Source organism: Pleurodeles waltl, chromosome 5, assembly GCF_031143425.1.
Source record: "Pleurodeles waltl isolate 20211129_DDA chromosome 5, aPleWal1.hap1.20221129, whole genome shotgun sequence".
NCBI lineage: Eukaryota > Metazoa > Chordata > Amphibia > Caudata > Salamandridae > Pleurodeles > Pleurodeles waltl.
This window is the reverse complement of record NC_090444.1, coordinates 1,253,183,471-1,253,204,847: the sequence shown is the minus strand read 5'-3', so window position 1 is coordinate 1,253,204,847 and position 21,377 is coordinate 1,253,183,471. Positions and strand designations below refer to the sequence as shown.

At 46.1% G+C, this 21,377-nt stretch overlaps 1 protein-coding gene across 1 annotated transcript in view; it reads left to right on the top strand.

The window, feature by feature from the left end:
- MDN1 (midasin AAA ATPase 1) overlaps window positions 1-21,377 on the top strand; it is a 1,740,009-nt gene that overhangs the window by 1,611,842 nt on the left and 106,790 nt on the right. The gene's annotated exons all lie outside the window — the stretch shown is intronic.

Below are 21,377 nucleotides of genomic sequence, written 5' to 3'. Positions count from 1 at the left end.
AGCCAAGAAGTAACATGGCTGTCTATGATGATAAGTTGAAAAATTATTCAGTTGCACATGGAACAGTATGTGTTTTGATACCAGGATTCTTGGTGTTAAAAGGATTTATTAACCGCTGCTGATTGGTTTGCACTATCAAACAGCAGGTCTTCATTTATAATGTTTTACTAGTGCGACTGTTTGAATGTACGCTCCTTCTTCTGATTGATGCTTCTAACCTCTGATTCTTCACCTTGGCTATATTCACCCAGGCTTCAGACTGGACCAGAAAGGTATAAAACGTACTCCTGCAACCTGGTTGATGTTGTGCGGCTTTGCGTCAATGTTGAGTATGACGAGAAGAGCTACATATAAGCATCACTCATGCACACTGATGTCACTTTTCTTTTCACCCCTTCAGATGTGGATCCAGAACTGGTCCTTGGTATTTTCAATATCCTTTTTTCTAAACTTGCATGAGCAATATGCCCCTACAGTGTCTAAGTCCATTCTTAGTCATTGTAAGTGCAGTGTGTCCATATTCAGGACATGGGCTGGGAGTTTGTCACCACAAACTCCACAGCTCCATGGTGGCTTCAATAAAGGCAGGGAAGTTTGGATTTCAAACTTCTCAGCACACTAAACCCACCCTGATGCCAGTTTTGGATTTATTTACAGTGCTCCCAGAGGGCATCTTAGAGATGTCCTCTGGATTTTAACCAGCCTTTTAGTGTAAGGCTGACCAGTCTGTGCCAGTCTGCCCCTAAAAGAAAAAAAAAGACAGGTTTCGGACTTCATTGGATGAGAGCCTTTGTGCTCTCTGAGGCCAGAAACAAAGCCTGCTCTTGATGGAGGTGCTTCACACCTCCCCCTGCAGGAACTGTAACACTTAGCAGTGAGCCTCAAAGGTTCAGGCCTCCTGTTACAGTGCCCCAGGGTACTGCAGCTAGTGGAGATGCCCCCCCTCAAACCCCCCCCCACCAGCCAATGCCACACTTTTGGCAGCAACACTGGCTGGAAAATTAGATGAAACAGAGGAGTGACCAGTCCAGCTAAGACCACCCCTAAGGTGTCCGGACCTGAAGTGACCCCTCCCTGCAGAATCCTTCATCTTGGATTGGAGGACAGGGACCAATAGGGTTTGGAATGTACCCCCTCCCCAAAGGGAGTGGGCACAGGAAGGGTGTAGCCACACTCAGAGACAGTAGCCATTGGCTTCTGCCCTCTGACCCGTGTAACACCTCTAAATCTACGATTTAAGGGCTCCCTTGAACCTAGCTCACCAGATTCCTGGTGACCTCAAGAAGAACGAAGGAGGACTGCTAAGCCGGCCCCAGCAGAGAAGACCCAAGACACCAACTGACTTGGCCCAGCCCTACCGGCCTGTCTGCAAATTCAGAAGTCCTGTGTAGGAAGTTGGCTCTGTATTTACCATCTCAAAGTAAGAGATAGTGTGCACAGAGTCCAAGGGTTCCCCTTAGAGCAGTGGTTCCCAAACTTTTTCGACCCGCGGCTCCCTTCACCTATATTTGCCATTGCTCGCGGCTCCCCATTATGTTACTTTTTTTTTTTTCCGGGTGGGCGATGTAAGCCCAGCCTCGGGAGTACTTTAATTATATCAACGAGCATAACATGGATGTTTTGTATGTTTCCTCCTCCATGCTAGACCACATCTCCTCCAATTCAACCTCTCATTCTTAAACGTCTAAAAAATGTAGCCACATCTCCCCCCTGTTCACACTTGCTGTCCTCCATGCACGTATTTTCTTCTCTGTTTACAACTTCATTACATTGCCTTGACCACACACACATCTCACATCTCACTTTTGGTGCACACATTCTGCCTTCAATCTGGACACTTTCTCCTCTAAAACTACTTAACAGTACTTGATCATTCACCAGTGCTTAATTTGTGCTTGTTGTTTCCGGTGCTAAGCAAGGAAGAGAAAAACAAAATAGTGTCACAATGGGAGAAAACAGAAAGCTGCAAGAGTGAGCTGAAGGGGCAGGGAGTGGCTTTAAAATCATTGAAGAGGCCTGAGATGGCTTCAGTATTACACTGCCTCAGTATTCCATTTTCGCACATTTAATTGCAGCAGCCACATGTTTAAAAGGAGGACTTTGGGCACCGGCACATTTTTATTTACAAATTAAGCACTGAAGTTCACACTCCCACTCTGCAGTTTCTTGAGAATTTAGGAGGCACCGCTGCCTTAAATTATTTCAAAGGCTTCAGCTTTTGATAACTGTGCTTTCCAAGTTCTGTACCTCCCATAGCCGTTTTTACTGGAATCCCAACGAAAATTGCCTTCCCCTGGCAGTAAGACTCAGTAAGTAATCTGATTTGGGCATGCAAGTGAGGGAGGACTGTGGTCCTATAATTTAAAAAAGGAAAGGTGTGCTTAATAATAAGAAAAGGGTGGAAGGTTAATCTTTCACAAAGCAGAAATGCTGCAATTTTCCCCTGGACTTGTCATCAACAAGGAACTAATAATTCTAATAATGTCTTGTAACCTAAATAAACAAACTCAACTTCTGTGTGTGTGCTGAATCAAGCTGTTAGCAGTTTTCTCCTGTCCGGAAACTACACAGGGGCCTCGTGCTCGCCCCTGGGAAATATCCATCTGTTTTAAAAACAGAACATTAGTTATTAATAATACTATAATTACTATATCGGCGCTGCTTAGGAGAATTTCCTGCACATTCCTGTGATCTCCAGTCCTGCCGTGCCCTCTCTCTCACCCTAGATTAGAAATCCTAATAATAATAATTATAATTACCTGATTATTGTAAATTCAACAAGGAACACGTCCAATGTGCGCACTTCAAGAGGATCCCACGGGAGCAATAACATTCCAGTGCTCTCTTCTGAATTTCCGACCGGCTGGCAATGACGAAGGCTTTTATTTAAGAACTAATCACGTTTGGTGAAACCATGCTGCAGACGGCAAGACCTTGACAGGTGGGGCTTATGTAACTCCCCCACATAAAATGCTAATGAGTTACTCGGCCGCATAATACTTTTAACTCGTCATAAACAGGTCATTTATAAACTGCACGCATAAATCTTTTTTTAAATGTTCATATCATGTTTCCAAAATGTGCGTGGCGCCCCTGGCAACTTTTAACGGCGCAACAGGGTGCCGCGGCGCACAGTTTGGGAACCACTGCCTTAGAGGTAAGATAGTGGCAAAATTAGATAATTCTAATGCTCTATTTTGTGGTAGTGTGGTCGAGCATTAGGCTTATCAGAGGGTAGTGTTAAGCATTTGTTGTGTACACACAGGCAATAAATGAGGAACACAAAGTTCAACTTCAGACTCCAGTAAGCGTCCTCAATCCTCGGAATCGAAGATTCGACGCCTGGCTTCAGAGCCGAAACAACCGACTTCATTATCGGGACCGAAAAAGATTCAGACTTCGGGATCGAAAAAATCCTCATACACAGAGGAACAAGGACTTTCAAGCAAATTTAAACAAATCTTGAAACCGATGCAAGAATCTTACAAGCTTTCTGATGAGGACACTCAGATTCAGCCAATATTGGAGGTTATGGATGAAAGACAGTCAAGGATCCTTATACATAAAGGGACTAGCAGAATTATTACTGCACCTCCTTTAAAAACTAAAAGAAAGCTTGCTTTTCAAGAAGAATTAGACTCTGCTCAACCACCAGCAAAAGTGCAAAAACAAATGGAGAAACCAGCACCTGCCCCTACTTCTCCTCCTCATTCTTCACAGCTTTCTTTTTCACCTCCACACTATAGTCTACCACCATTGCCTTCTCCAACACACTCAAAACTCTCATGAAGATACAGTGGATCTTTGGGATCTATATGACCCTGATCCTATTCCGGATAATGATCCTGACCTATACCCTTCCAAGCCTTCTCCACCAGAGGACACTACTGTCTACACTCGGGTCGTTTCTAGGGCAGCTGCTTATCATGGGGTGCTTATGCACACTGAACTCCTAGAGGAGGACTTCTTGTTTAACACTCTGTCTTCCATTCACTCTAGATACCAGTGCCTCCCCATGTTACCTGGAATGGCAAACATGCCGACCAAATTTTTTGTGAGCCCGTTAAAGCTAGAGTCATTACTCCTAGAATTGATAAAAAATACAAACCTGCTCCTACAGATCCAGATTACATCACACATCAAGTCCCTCCAGACTCAGTAGTGGTGAGTGCGGCAAAGAAAAGAAGCTAACAGCCAATCATCAGGGGATGCTCCTCCACCTCATAAGGAGAGTATAAAATTTGATGCTGCTGGCAAAAGAGTAGCCACGCAAGCAGCTAACCAATGGCGAATTTCAAATTCGCAAGCACTTCTTGCCAGATATGATAGAGCCCACTGGGATGAGATGCAAGAATTCATACAGCACCTCCCCAAAGAGCATCAAAAGAGAGCACAACAAGTTGTAGGAGAGGGACAGGCCATAAGTAACAACCAGATAAGGTCTGCCCTCGATGCTGCTGATACAGCCGCAAGGAGTGTAAATACTGCCATTACAATAAGAAGGCATGCATGGTTACACTCGTCTGGTTTCAAACCAGAAATTCAACAGGCAGTACTTAACATGCCTTTTGATAAGAAAAAAAACACTTATTTGGGACTGAAGTAGATACCACCATTGAAAAACTAAGAAAAGATTCTGATACTGCCAAAGCAATGGGAGCATAATATACCACACCACATAGAGGCTCCTTTCACAGGTCACAGTTTAGAGGAGGATTCAAACCACAGTCCTCTGATGCTTATACCTCCCAGGCAAAGCAGAGACAACAGCAGCAACGATATTAGAGAGGGGGGTTTAGAGGGTCCTATAGAGGACAATATTTCATAAATGGAGGCCAGTTCCAAGCCTCAAAACAAGCCACTACACCATCCAGTGACTTCTTTCCCACTCCTCCACCATACACATCTCCTGTGGGGGGAAGACTACAGCAATTCCACTCTCGTTGGCAAAATATTACCACAGACAATTGGGTGTTATCAATTATCCGCAATCGCTGTTGCCTAGAATTAATCTCCACCCCTCCAAACATTCCACCACATTACCAAAAATTGTCCCCAGAACACAACGTTCTGTTGCAACAGGAGGTACAATCCCTACTGATAAAACAAGTAATAGAATTGGTCCCAAATTCTCAGCAAGGGACAGGAGTATACTCACTATACTTCCTCACTCCCAAAAAAGATGGCACTCTAAGGCCTATCCTAGACCCTCAGGCCTCTCAATCTAAACATCCTGTAAGAAAATTTTCACATGGTAACTCTGCATGATGTCAGTCCACTACTACAGAAACAGGATTACATGACTGCTTTAGACCTCAAAGATGTGTATTTACATATAGCCATCCATCCAGCTCACAGAAAATACCTCAGGTTCATCATAGCAGGAAAACATTACCAGTTCAAAGTTTTACTGTTCGGCATAACAACAGCTCCAAGAGTGTTCACAAAATGTCTAGCAGTAGTAGCAGCCTACTTAAGAAGACAATATATTCACGTCTTTCCATATCTAGATGATTGGTTAATAAAATGCAAGCAATTTTACACTATGCCAACATCACACTCAGTATGTAATAGAAACCCTGCATACACTAGGGTTCACTCTAAATTATCAGAAATTACACCTTCAACCAGCACAGGTACAACCTTACCTAGATGCTATTCTAAATACTCAAAAAACCCTTGCATATTCAAATACACAGAAGATACAGGCTTTCCAATATATCATCCCACATATCCAACCAAATCAACAAAACACTGTAAGATTTATCATGAAAATTCTAGGGATGATGGCATCTTGCATAGCCATAGTTCCACATGCAAGACTAAACATGAGGCCTTTACAACAAGGCCTCAGGCACACGGTCAACTTCAAGGTCTAGTGTTGATAGACCGCTAAAGCACACATCCCTTCAATGGTGGAATCTCAGCAATGTTATGACGGGGCGGTTATTTCAAGAACCTGTGCCTCAGACCATAATAACAACAGACGCATCAATGATAGGTTGGGGAGTTCATCTCAATAATCATACTATTCAAGGGAAATGGGATCTCAAACAGAAACAATTTCACATAAACCACCTAGAATTGTTAGCGGTGTTTCTTGCCATAAAAGCATTTCAACCGCTTCTCAAACACAAGACTGTTCTGATAAAAACAGACAACATGACAACCATGTATTATCTTAAAAAAAACTGGGCAGGACACATTCATCTCAACTGTCTCTGCTAGCCCGGACAATATGGAAATGGGCAACCCACAATCACATTCATCTATTAGCAGAATACATTCCAGGAATACACAATTAGTTAGCGGATCTCCTAAGCAGGAATCTCCAACAAACTCACAAATGGGAGATTCACGCCCAAGTACTTCAAAAGTACTTTCAAAAGTGGGGAACACCAGAAATAGACCTATTCGCAACAAGCAAAAATACAAAATGACAAAATGTTGCATCCAGACACCCACATCCCCTTTCCAAGGGCAATGCACTATGGATCAATTGGTCAGGGATACTTGCTTACGCTTTCCCCCCTCTCCCACTCCTTCCCTTTTTGGTCAGCTACCTCAGACATCTCTGACCATGATACTTATAGCCCCAACATGGGCATGTCAACATTGGTACACAACACTCCTAGACATGTCTGTAGTACCTCATTCCAAACTCCTAAACAGACCAGATTTTCAAACACCGAACAAAGGTCAAATCAGGCACCCAAACCCCAGTGCTCTCAATTTTGTGATTTGGCTCCAGAAGTCATAGTATTTGCTTACCTAAAACTTCCCATCAGAATGTATGGAAATGCTTACGCAGGCACGTAAACCTACTACCAGACAATGTTATGCTAACAAATGGAAAAGATTTGTTTACTACTATCGATCTAAAAATACTGATCAACTTACAGCATCTATACAAAATATTGTATGCTACTTAATTCATTTGCAAAAATCGAATTTAGATTTCTCATCCATCAAAAAACACCTTACTCCAATATCTGGACACTTACAAACTATTCAACATACTTCTCTATTAAGAGTACCTGTTATTGAAGCTTTCATGGAAGGATTAAGACACATTATTCCACCTAGAACTCCTCCTGTTCCTTCTTGGAGTCTAAATATCGTACTTACCATACTGATGGGCCAACGTTTTGAACCCATGCACTCTTGTCAAATTAAATTTTTAACATGGAAGGTTGCCTGTCTTGTAGCTATTACTTCATTACGAAGTGTTAGTGAAATACAAGCATTCACTCTTGAGGAACTTTTTTTCCAAGTACACAAACATAAAGTTGTACTTAAGACAAATCAAAGATTTCTACCAAAAGTAGTATCTCCTTTTCACATCAGCCAAAGAGTGGAATTGTCAGTCTTCTTTCCACAGCCAGACTCAGTTGCAGAAAGAGCTAGATCTCAAAAGAGCACTTATGTACTATATAGATAGAACTAAACATTTTAGGAAAACAAAACAACTTTTTGTTGCTTTTCAACAACCACATAAAGGCAATCCTATCTATAAACAAGGCTTAGCAAGATGGATTCTGAGATGCATACAAACATGCTACATCACAGCAAAAAGACAACTTTTAATCACTCCTAGAGCACATTCTGCAAGGAAGAAAGGTGCATCAATGGCATTTTTAGGAAACATACCAATGGCTGATATATGTAAAGCTGCCTACTCCTCATACATTTACAAAACACTATTGTGTTGATGTTTTCTCACAGCAACAGGGCACTGTAGGTCAGGTTGTCTTAAGAACACTATTTCAAACAACTTCAACTCTTACAGGCTAGCCACTGCTATTTTTTGGGAGGACTAACTGCTTTATAGTCTATGCATAGCATGTGCATCTGCAGCTACACATGCCTTTGAACGGAAATATACCCAGTGTACATCTGTTCGTGGCATGTGGTGCTGCAGTTTGACATGCACCCTCCCTCCTCCCCGGAAGCCTGTAGTTGGTTAAGTTTATTATTTGTACATATGTAGATACATTTACACTTGCATGGACATCTCTTTATATTCTTATACTCTATCACTCCTTCCTTCACCCTTTGCGGGAAAACAATCTAACAATGGAGTCGATGCCCATACGCACTGTAACCGAGAGGAGGAATCAATCGATCATGTGACTCCAAAAATACTTCTTCGAAGAAAAACAACTTGTAACACTCCGAGCCCAACACTAGATGTCAGAAGAGCTATGCATAGCATGTGAATCTGCAGCACCATATGCCACAAACAGATGCACACTGGGTTTGTGACATTTTCCATATACTTTATGGGTCATCCAGAATTGTCATATTTTTTCTGGCTCAGCCCGGTATCAGAGCTCAAACCTTTTGTTAACCTGTTAGGCCAAGTTACGTTGCTCTCCAGCAGAAGAACCTAAGGCCTCGCCACACAATGGAATCACCTAACAGTGCTTTCCAGTGCTCCTGAGTAGGAAGAGGTAGGGAGGAAAATCTGCATCCGTTAATTTGCTGTCACACAGTACCAGGGTTGGAACAGCCCAGTCTCATTGGACAAAGCAGGAAGCCCAGACCTCTGAAGCCAACAGAGGTGGGGGCTGGGCTCTTTGAAGTTTTGGTAGGAAAGACCTGGCAGTGATGTCAGCAAGTGGGAGAGCTGAGGACCCCAGAGGAGATGTGGCCAGTGCCTCCTGAATGGTGCCATTTTGAACTATCCCAGCATGCTATGCAGGAGGGTGAAGACAAGGATGAAGAAGTGATGTGGTACCCTAGGATTGGTCAGGGGTACCTGGCTTCTTGAACTCTCCACCCTATTTAAAAACTCTTGCACAAGGGAGAGGTGGGGGTGGGGTTGTTGGAGCTGGTCACTGGGCTGGATGGTGGCAGCCATGAACAACTGGAAGGACAAATCTCCTGATGCCCTCATAGACTAAGGACTCTTCCCAAGGTTGACCCTAGGAACAGTGGCTCGCTCTCTGTCTTGAACAAGGGAAGCTGGTTCCTTAGACCCCCCTAAGGACCCAATGGGGAAGAATGGGTCTTGTGCACCCACGCACGAGGAGAGAACTGCCAAAGGACAAGAAAAAGGAGAAGGGCCGGCACATGGATCCAGTAGATCCAGCTCCCCACAAAGTGTGCCACCTAAGGGGCCAGACGGCCGGAGGAAGGGATTCCTGGTGGCCAGGGCTTGGCACCATTAGCAAAAGGACCCCAAGATTGCAAAGATTGACCTAACGAGACCCGAGATACACAGGGAGGAAGGATTTGACCTTCAAACGCCCACAGCCGAGAAATGTTGAAAATGGAGCTCTGCTGGGAAGTCTGCAAAAGCCCCCAGTGTGAACCACTGCCCAGGGGGGCGATGCAAGTGCATTAAATAATTATTGAGCCTGGGAGGGGTGCATGCATGAGCCTCCTTCCATAGGGTTCTAGATGTCCAGGGGAATCTCAGCTGCCCACCCACACGCCATTTGTGGTGGGCCTGAACCCATGTCTTGGGAGCCACTTTGGAAAAGACACCCTGTCCTCACCCCAGCTACAAAAAGCAAAAGCTGCGAGTCTGCTCTAGGCCACGCTCCTATGAGGGAATGCACTATAATTCACTGAGGTACTTGGAAAGCTGCCAAGTTTGTTGACAACAGAGGCCCCGCCAGTGAGAAAAAGAGTGTAGGTGCTTGCAAGAGTTCATCAGCTGTGCCCCCCTGAAAACCTCTGAACAAAAGAGATGTATTATATGGTGTAGTTGGGAGACATCACCTTGTCATTCACTAACAGCCCTTCTTAGGACCAATTAGGGTTAATTTGTCAAACCTTTGCTCAACTCTTAAGTAGCTGTGGTTTCAAGCAGTCAGACTTCAACAAAGGAAAAATTGTAATGCATTTAAAGAGCACCAAAACAATTGAAGGAGAAAGAAACACTACTGTCAAGAAACCTGACACCAGTTTCTGAAAAAAGATTGTATTTTTATGAATTAATTGACACCAAAACGAAAAAGATCCAAAGGAGGGCTCTGAAGATATAACTTTTTAAACATACAATAAATCAAGACTTAGCACTTTTTCCATGAACGGGCACTGGCAATTTCAATGAAATTGACACTTAAAACCTTTTCAACAAAATGTTACTTCAAGGATGAATGCAGTTACTTAGAAGTATTTTGGGTGACCAACTCTGGTGGAGAGCCTGTTAAGAGGCCAAGCGAGGTCCAAAGAGACCATTATCTTCACCAGGGAAGCAGCCTCCAATCCAGTCCTAGCATTAATGGCCACCTGCTATTGACTTCCATGGAGTGGTCCTGATGCAAGGGAAAAAGGATGCTGAAGATGCTGTGGGGTCAGGGGTGATCCTCAAGGGGCTATTTAATGGTCAAGGTGAAGCACTCTTGACCACAGGAGTCGACACCCCTCAGACTCCTCTTTGGTCCAGCAAAAGCCCAGCTGACACTTTACTAAAGGACACCAGACACAACAAAACCAATTGTTGCCTTCTTTTGGCAGTAACTTTCCTTCTGGGTGATCAAACTGCAATCTGACAACACTCCAGAGCCCAGCAACTTCTGAGCTTCAGGAATTAGTCTCCTGGGGTGCGTTGTGAGTAGGAACAACAATCCAGTGATCTGGGCTACCATGTCCAGACAGGCTTCTTCAGCTTTTGTGGTCCTGTGCTGCAAACAGGAAGTCAGCTGCTTGTACTAGGCATAAGAGGCAACTTCTCCACAAGCAATACACAAAAGGGGCAGTCTGACTTTGGTGCAGCCTTTTCTTTACCAGTTCCAAGATCAGCAGGACAGTATTTCTTGGGTCCTCATCTCCAGTACAAATAAGATTTTATTTCTGGGTGCTGTGGGTGCCCCATTTAGGCCCAGAAAGTGCCCCTAGGGAAGGTTGGGATAACTAGCCAATGGGTTACCTAGATCCCTCCTGCCTGAAGAGGACTTCCTGTGAAGTGTGACATCTCGCTTTCCCTCAGTGCTCTAGTCTGTCCACTCCCAAGATGTCTGAACCCTTCTCTGTGTGTAGAGCTTGGTAAGATACCTTAGGGTGTGGCTCTGTCTTGGCTACATGCCCACTTGAAAACCGGTCAGAATTGTATTTTCCCCTTGCTATTCCTGAAGCCCTTCTCTCTTGTTAGACAGAGGAGCAGCCCTTTGTGTGCTTGTCATTTGCCCATCAAAGGCAGCTTCCACTTTAAAGCTTGCCTATTGGGCTCACATTCTGTGTGGTTCTTCCTGCCTAGAGGAGATAACATCTGTTTCCTCTGTAGATCCTGTGTAGGCTTTCCTGGTGGGATACATGTATGTGGCCTTAAGCCCCTGAGTGTCAGAACAATTATTATAGCTTTAATGGTTTAGTTCTAATATCCCTAACAATGTATACCATACTATGAATCTTGCAGGATGCAATACTACTTCTATCCTGAGACTCCTAATGAAACAGTTATGTAATATTCAAAAAATCAATAAAAGTTCTTTAAAAAAATGTATGTAAACTAAGTTGGTTAAAGAAAGACACAGACATATGTATTGTGGTTTCATAATATTTTATTCAACTGTATTGTTAATACTGACTGACTTTTTCGGGAAAGGTTGCAATGCTTTATTAAGTATAACACGTGTTATTAGTTATATTGATTGCAGATGGATGATTGTAGGTAGCTGGGTTCTGGTTGCAGTGCCCCCTACTTTTAGCTTGGTTTGTGGTGAATCTAATTTAGCTCTTATTGGGACTCAGGACTTTAGCTTAGCCATTGGCTTGCAGGCCTGTCCCCGTCACCTAGTGACTTTTAACTTAATTATGTTGCTCTGTTTTATTTCATTTATTTTATTATTTCTTCTTCTGCTAACCAGGTCCCAAGTGCCAGGGTTCCTTCCCCAACACAAGACACCTGGTCCCTTTATCCCCAAGTGGCCAGGCCCTTCATCCCCCTGTAAGTCCCTAGTAAAAGGTATACCCGGGACCTAGGGCATGGGTACTGAAGAGGGCTCTCAGAGTTGCAGCACAACTTGTGCCACTCTGAGGGACCCAGCACTAAACTTATGCAGACTGCCATTGCATGCTCTGTGACAAGGTGCTCCCAAAACTTGTAAACATGATATGGCACACAGCCTGTGTGCCGTGTCACCTAACACTGCATGTAAAACATGTAAGCCCCCCCCTCCGCAGGCCTTACATTCCTAAAGCAAGGTGCTTTATATTATATGTGTGGGCTTATCTGCATCTGCAGATATGCCCCTGCTATGCCTTTGTCGACTCTCAGACATAGTAACTGACCAGGGACGCCATGTTTAATGCTAGACACTGGTCACTAATAGTTTCCCAGCTACATGATGACTTCTCTGAATATAAGGGTGTTTGTTAGCTGACATCTCAGATTAATAAATCCTCACTGATGCCATTGAGGGATTTATTAGGAACTGCACCCAGAGGGCATCTTAGAGCCCACCACCCCTGTGAAAACCTACCAGCTACTAGTGGGTTGACTGACTGGTCCTTACCAGTTGAACCACCATAAATGCATTGGTGGCCCCATGTGAGAGCCAGCACTGGACATTCCTGGGCGGGAAGTTTCAAAGGCCTAGCCACCTTTTGAAATGTGACGCAGGTCTCTCCAGACAGATTAGGTGGTGTGCCCACTTCATGCCAGTCCCACCCCTAAGGCGGATGAGCTGAAGTGGACACGTTTAAATTCCTCTATCTTGTTTAGAAGAAATTAGCCCTCTAGGGTTAGGGTTATTCCCACTTCACAGCAGAACTGGACATAGAAAGGGTGTAGTCACCGTAAAGGTGGCCAGCCCATTGGCTACCGCCTGGCACTCCCTGTAATGTCCCTAAATTGAGTATGTGGCACCTCTGAACCCTAGAACTCAGATCCTGAGACCTAAGAAGACAAGGACAAGGAAGAGTTGCACCTGCAGAAGAGGTAAAGAAGCAGCAGCTGACCATGCCACATGTGGGAATCATACCCAATACTAATACCAGTATTGGTGGCATGATTCCATGCACTCTGGGGGCTCTTTAGAAGACCCTCCAGTATTGCTCCTACCGGTCTTCAAGGTCTGCGAGCAGCCCATGCTGCTGCATTCTCTCGGACAGAATTCTGCCATCCTGCTGCTTGACCAGCTCAAGCAGGGGAAGGCATAACAAAGGGGTTCCTGTAGGAGAGGGGTGCAGCCACCTCTCCCTTGGAAATAGGTGTTAAAAGGCTGGGGAGGGGTAGCCTCTGATCGCCACTGGCTTGTTTTGAAGGGCACATTTGGTGCCCTCCTTGCATAATCCGGTTTGCACCAGTCCAGGGACCCCCCAGTCTCTGCTCTAGCGCAAAACTGCACAAAGAAAAGGGGAGTTACCACTCCCCTGCCCATCACCACCTCAGGGTTGGTGCCCAGAGCTCCTCCAGGTGGCCACTTGATTCTGCCATCTTGAAATTAGATGGGCAGAGGCCCCTCGGGCATCTGACTGGTCAGGTTAGGCAGATGACATCAGTGACGACCTCTGATTGATGGTCACCTTGCAAAGTGACCAAATCCCTTTTTGAGCTATTTAGGGACTCCCTTGTGGTTGGGTCTCCAAATTCGGCGTGCAGGACTCCTTGGCAACGGCCTCTTCTGCTCCTGACCACTAGAACCGCTGCTGGAGTCCAGAGTCCACAGGAAACGAACAAGACTGCAACCCCGAGATGACCTCTCCTTGCAACATTGTTTCCGCGGCTCCTGTCCGCAACTTGCAACATTTTCACGGCTGTGCATCCTCTGGGGTCCGTAAGACTTCGGCTGCACCAAAGAAGCAAGAAGGAGTCACTACAATTTATCTGCAGGCACCTAAGGCAACAATGTCCGACTGCTGGGATCTGCTCTGCTCTGGACCTCTGAAGATTCTCCAACACAGGTGGTGGGTCTGAGGGTTCCTCTGGGTCCTCTCTGCCTTCTGTACAACTTGAGAGACCGTGAGCGCTTGCCTCTTCCTCCAGGATGGAATCCCTGTGTACTGCGACTGTTGCAGCATGCAAGACTAGTTGACTTCTTCTCCAAAGGACCTTCAGGTTCCTAGTAGCCCTGGCCCCCAGCACCCTACATCTGCAAGGATAGTGTCCTGTCTGCTGCTCCAGTGACGTGGGACTCCTTTTTAGTTGTGCTGCCTGGGCCTCATTGCGACTTACTGTGCCTCGTGCCAGTGTGTTGCTTGTGGTGGCTGCTACTGCTGGCTCTCCTGTCTTCTTAGGGTCAGCACAGACTCTCTTCCAAAGGTCGAATCCCCAGGACCTTGCTTGTCCTCTTCAGCTCTACAAATCTCCAACAACTCCAGTTGCAGTTGCTTGTGCTTTTTGGTGAACCTCCTTACCACTGATGGTCTGCAATCTGGCGACCGGAAAAGGACACCTCCTAGACAACTTCAGGGAATCCTCTGCAGCTCCTGGAATCGGCAGCTGGACTTCATCCACTACCGTCGACCTGGATCTTCACCCACAGAAGGGTGGCCATTGCCTCCTGCCCCACTGGGCACTCCTGCGTGGACTGGACTCTGCCCCCTTCTTTTCTTCTTTTACAAGACCTCTTCATCTGGAATCCACTGTTGGGTTCTACTGGCCTGGTCCTGTTCTTGCATTAGTCCCATTCGAAGTCCCCATGTTAGCCTATGTGACAACCAGGTAATTTATCTCTGCTCTCCTGGTCGCTGGGGGTCTTCTAGATACTCTCCTCTTGGGATTCCATACTCCCCCAGCCCTTGGCTAACTACGCCCTTGCCTCTGTTGGGGGAGGTACCCATTCTCGCATTCCACTATTTTTGTGTATGGTTTGGCCCCTATATAGGGCCCTTGCTTTTCTTCTTGCTATTTCTAATGTTTTATGCTAATTCCTAGTACTTACCTATGCATATTTTGTGTGTACTTACCTCCAGAAAGAGGGGATTGCCCGTAGTAATCTAGTTCAACGTTTTTCTCGGAAGCTGGCCTGTTGTGTGGTGGACACCTATGGTGTTGTCACCTTATACCAGGTCCCAGGTATCCCATATTAGTGAAGTGTAGGCAGTGTCTAGGAAGCCAGGGCTCTCTAGATGTAGCTGTGGATGAGCAGACAAGACTTATCTAGGAGATATGCAAAGCTTATGCAATAGCACTATAGTCACACAGCACTTACACACATGAAAGAACTACACAGTTATTGTAACACAAAGACTAGAATATTGAATAGGCAATCCGCCAACTAGAAGTAAGTAAACACACAATCGTATACACATTAGCAATCAGTAAATAGCATAGAAACAATAAGCATTGGTAAAAACAATAGTGATGGCCCTAGGGGAGGGCCAAACCATATACTAAAAAAGTGGAATGTGAAAGGCAGACCCACACCCAAGGACGTGGAATCAGTAGAAGGGAGCTGGACGAACTAGGACCCCCCAAGAGGTGAGTACCAGAGTGACCCCTAGCGAACAGGAGAGCAGAGGTAAGTACATGGTTTTCCCCTAAACTAACAGGAGGACTTTGGAAAAGGATTATGCAAGACCCACCCAAGACTGGAGGAACCCAAGGTGGATCCTGACAGAAGAGGGAACTGCAAAGGAAAGGGACAAATTCCAGTTCGAGGTGGAGTGTCTGGTTGTGGCTGGAGCCACTACCTGCTCTTCTGTAGATGCAGGACCAGGTCAACAGTGGACGAAGAAGGTTGCGGTACACATGGATACTATCCTGCAAGGAGAGGCAAGGGTTTACCGTCTCCCAAGTTGGGGAGCTGGTAGAGAGGACCAAGGGGACCATTCCAGACCACCACCTGTGATGCAGAATCCACACAGTTCCGGAGGAGAGGAGATCCACGCAGACGGTTGTTGTTGCAGTTGGTGCATGCAGATGCAGGGAAGTGACTCCTTCACTCCAAGGGAGATTCCTTCTTACTTCTTGCGCAGGCTGAAGAGTCGCCACCCTCAGAGGATGCACAGTCAGGGAAATGTTGCAGTTGCTGAAAGGAACTGGTGAAACAATGTTGCAGAGCGGAGTCATAGCTGTAGTTGCAGATTGTCAGTTCCTGGAAGGTCCAGTTGCAGTCCCAGTGGCCAGAAGATGAAGTAAATAATGCAGGGGAGTCCTAATTGAATCTTGCACGTCAAATCTGAGGACCTACCCAAGAAGGAAACCCTAAATGGCACAGGAAGGGGTGTTGGTCACCTAGCAGGGTGACCACCTATCAGGAGGGGGCTGTGACATCACCTACCTGATCTGGCCCCTCAGATGCTTCCAGTGGCCTCTGCCCACCTTGGTGTCAAGATGGCAGAATCAAGTGGCCACCTGGAGGAGCTCTGGTCACTCCCCTTTCCTTTATCCACTTTCTCGCCAGAGCAGGAGGGAGGGGTGCCTGTACTGGTGCAAACCGCTTTATGCAAGGAGGGCACCAAAGGTGCCTTTCAAAAGCATACCGGTGGCTTGGGGAGGCTATCCCTCCCAAGTCATTTAACACCTATTTCCAAGGGAGAGGGCGTTACCTCCCCCCTCTCCCACAAGAAATCCTTTGTTCTGCCTTCCTCTACCTGAGCTGGTCATGCAGGAGAAGGGCAAAAACCTTTCTGAGGGGTGGCAGCAGCTTGGGCTGCCCAGAAAAATCAGAAGACTGATAGGCCCAATGCTGGGGGTCCTATAAGGAGCCCCCAGAGTGCATGGAATCCTACATCGAATACTGGCAACAATATTGGGGTATGATTCAGACATGTTTGAAACCAAACATGCCCAGGTTCAGAGTTACCATTATGTAGCTGGACACAGGTAGTGACCCGTGTCCAGCACATGGGTAAAATGGCTTCCCTGCACTTACGAAGTCCAGTGTAATGGAGCTGGAGTTCGTAGTGGCACCTCTACTCATGCAGGAGTGCCCTCACACACAGGTACTTGCACCCTGCTCTCTAGGCTAGGAGGGCCTGCCATAGGGGTGACTTACAGTGACCTGGTGCAGTGACCTGTAGTAAAAGGGTGCATGCACCTTTTCACGCAGGCTGCAATGGCAGGCCTGCAGACACATTTTGCATGGGTTATCATGGGTGGCACAATGCAAGCTGCAGGCCATGGGGAACCCCTAGTCCCCCAATGCCTTGGGTACCTAAGTACCATATACGAAGGAGTTACATAGGGGCACCAGTATGCCAATTGTGAGGTCTGCAAAGTCCTAGGCAACCAAATTTAGAGGGAGAGAGCATAATCACTGGGGTCCTGGTTAGCAGGATTCCAGTGACAACATTCGAAGCATACTGATAGCAGGCAAAAAGTGGGCATAACCATGCCAAAAAAAGGGCACTTTCCTACAACCCAAAAGCATGAGATTCGTTTCGCGAAAAGATTACTGAGGCACCTCAGGTTCAAAAATGGCATTTCACCAGCTGTTCTAGGTTGGCCAGAAGCATCACCTAAAACATCACTTGTCCTAACACAGGGATTTCATCTCCTGTTTTTTTTTTTTTTTTCTTTTTTTTAATTTTTTTTTTAAAGGAATGCTTTATCCCAGATTTCTCTTAATTCAGTGACCTTTTCCTTTCAGGTCAAAGTTACAAATAGTGCCCAAGGCTAAAAGGAAGGATCACAGCAACCACACTGCTACCAGATTTGTGTTAAAGGGCAAGACTGTGTTTTTGGTAATTTACTCTTTTTGCACCAGTCCACCTTCCATTAGTGTGAAGACGCATCCTCTCTTGCTGCAGGAATGGGCTAGAGCATTTTGCAAAGAAAAACAAATCATTTAAGAAGCTTTAGGGCCTCAGCCGTTGTAATCCAACTAGCTTGAGACCTCTTGCGATAGCTGAAGAGGCTCACCGACTGCAGTCACCCTAGGAGTTAGTGCACACGCTTCTGCTTATTTTGTCAGTTTGTCTTCTGGTAACTTCTTTCAGGTATTAGTATGTTTTCTTACTGCTTGGAGTGCTCAACAGCTAGTCAACACTGGGTTTCTCCGACAGATACCCTTTCTTTTCATCCTACACCTCCAAATGCTAACCACACCAGTGGTCGGACATTGTAAAATCAATTGTAATAGAAAATTTGGAATTCTCTACCAAACAATGAATGTCATGAAGACACAGGCCTTTTTAGTTTTGTTAGTGGAAATATCGGACTAACTTGGAGGTCACACTACTCTAGCTCTTGCTCCTCAGGGTGTCACTAAAAGATGCAATCATAGCATAACAGAGCGCTCTCTTCTGGCCTTTCTAATCTTGAACTTAAGAGTGTTTCTCAGTTTCCGTGTCTAATTCCCCTAGTCAGAAAGGAAAAAATCTGTACCGTGCCTTGTTGTGGCATCTGCAGAAGGGGCACCTATTTGTCACACATACTGATAAAGAAACGGGGTTGGAGTCCAGATTTATTGGTATTCATTTACATTTTCTCCACTTTTCCTTCCTTCAGAAAAGGACATTTGTCCAAGGGTGGTGAAGGGAGTTTGCGCAGCAGAAGCTTGGTAAGGTGCTTTTTTGTCTTGGTCCATTCTCTGATATGAAAGAATGGCAAGATAAAAGATGCTGCAAACTGTTTAACAATGGTTTCTTGTAATAACATATTGGCACTCGAGTGCATATCAAGATTATTGCACGTTTTTCCTGGAAAAGTAATCAGGAGGTCACCTGGAAGAAGCTTTATGAAAGGATGCTTTTAAGAAGTGAACAGTCTTTAGTTGGGACATCGATGAATAGTCCTGTCTTCGTTAAATAATTTAATCCTCCTAGTGTTGTACACTAGAAGTCAGTCCAAACACCTAAGAAAAATTATAATCCTTAATCAAAGTGCATAGTCCGCCGTCTGGTATTGGGCTCGGAGTGTTACAAGTTGTTTTTCTTCGAAGAAGTCTTTTCGAGTCACGAGACCGAGGGACTCCTCCCACTTCGGTTCCATTGCGCATGGGCGTCGACTCCATCTTAGATTGTTTTCCCGCCGTCGGGTTCGGACGTGTTCCTTTTCGCTCCGTGTTTCGGGTCTGAAAGTTAGAATCGCGGAAAAATTTGTCGGTATTGTTTCGTTCGTATCGGGTTAGTTAGAACCAATCGACACCGAATCTTGAAGAGCTCCGGTAGCCCTTCGGGGTAATTTCGATCATCCGTCGGGGCCTGGTCGGCCCGACCGCGTGCAACATCGAGACTGATGGAACGGACCCCGTTCCGATTCTGTCCTAAATGCCATAATAAATATCCTTATACGGATCAACACTTGGTCTGTAACTTGTGCCTGTCCCCCGAGCACAAGGAGGATACGTGCGAAGCCTGTCGCGCGTTTCGGTCGATAAAAACGCTCAGAGACCGAAGAGCCAGGAGGTTGCAGATGGCGTCCACGCCGACAGGACAACAACGGTTCGAGGAGGAGGAAGAAGAAACTTTCTCCATCCACGAGTCGGATTCCGAAGAATTCGACGTCGAAGAACACCCAACCGTGAGTAAGACGTCAAAACAAAAATCACACGAAAAGACTGACAAACCCCAGGGGACGCCACCGCCAACAGGCCATGGCTTAACCCGGAAAGTAGGTGACCCTCCATCGGCACCGAAAAAGGGCGAGCTGCTGTCGAAGTCATCCGACTCCGGTCGAGACACAGGCACGCAGCAATCTCGGGACCGAGAGAGTGACGCAGAAAAAATTCGGCACCGACACAGCGGCACCGAAGTTGGTCGGCACCGAGAGGGCACGACGCCGAAAAGAAAAAAGATCTTGTCGGAGCCGAAAAAACCCAGAGACACCGTTTCGGTGCCGAAACACCCGGCAACCGAACCGAAAACTGGTTCCTACTCAGAGGAACAGGGACTGTCCTCTCAACTAAAAAAACACAGATTTGAGGAGGAATTACAAACAATAGAGCCAGATCACACGCAAAAGCGGATCTTTATTCAAAAGGATACAGGGAAGATTAGCACTCTTCCTCCAATCAAACGGAAAAGGAAACTTGACTTCCAGCAAGGAGACAAGCAACCACAAGCAAAGGTGGTAAAGAAGGTAACTCCACCACCCTCTCCACCACCATCAACTCATGCATCACCGGCACAAACTCCACCATTAACACACTCACCAGCTCATACCACAATGAGCCAAGATGATCCGGATGCATGGGACCTCTACGACGCTCCGGTATCGGACAATAGCCCGGAGTCGTACCCAACTAAACCGTCACCACCTGAGGACAGTACCTCATATGCACAGGTGGTAGCTAGGGCAGCCGAATTCCATAATGTCTCGCTACATTCGGAGCCTATTGAGGATGACTTCCTCTTTAACACCCTGTCCTCCACCCATAGCCATTACCAAAGCCTTCGCATGCTTCCAGGAATGCTAAGGCACTCGAAACAGATATTTCAGGAGCCAGTTAAAAGCAGAGCCATAACTCCAACGGTGGAGAAAAAATACAAGGCTCCGCCCGCAGACCCTGCTTTTATTACATCACAACTGACACCAGACTCTGTAGTTGTGGGGGCAGCTCGTAAGAGAGCCAACTCGCCTACATCAGGCGACGCACCACCTCCGGACAAGGAGAGCCGCAAATTTGATGCAGCAGGAAAAAGGGTTGCAGCACAAGCGGCAAATCAGTGGCGCATCGCCAACTCGCAAGCCCTCCTGGCGAGATACGACAGGGCTCATTGGGATGAGATGCAACATCTCATCGAACACCTCCCCAAAGAGTTACAAAAACGAGCGCAACAGGTGGTGGAAGAGGGACAAAGTATCTCGAACAATCAGATACGGTCTTCCATGGATGCAGCGGATACAGCTGCAAGGACAATAAATACTGCAGTCACAATAAGGAGGCACGCATGGCTGCGCACATATGGGTTCAAACCCGAAATACAACAGGCTGTGCTCAATATGCCGTTTAATGAACAGCAATTGTTTGGGCCGGAGGTCGACACTGCAATTGAAAAATTAAAAAAGGACACCGATACAGCCAAAGCCATGGGCGCACTCTACTCCCCGCAGGGCAGAGGCACATTTGGCACATTTCGTAAAACAACTTTTAGGGGAGGGTTTCGAGGTCAACCCACAGAAACCAGCACCTCACAAACAAGACCACCTACCTACCAGGGACAATACCAAAGGGGAGGTTTTCGGGGACAATACAGAGGGGGCCAATTCCCAAGAAACCGGGGAAAATTTCAAGGTCCCAAAACCCCTCAAAATAAACAGTGACTCACAAGTCACACAACCCCTTCACACAACACCAGTGGGGGGAAGACTAAGCCAGTTCTACAAATCTTGGGAGGAAATAACAACAGACACTTGGGTCTTAGCAATTATCCAACATGGTTATTGCATAGAATTTCTCCAACTCCCTCCAAACGTCCCACCAAAAACACACAATATGTCAAAACAGCATATAGACCTTCTAGGACTAGAAGTTCAAGCATTACTGCAAAAGGACGCAATAGAACTAGTACCACGTCAAACAAAAGAACACAGG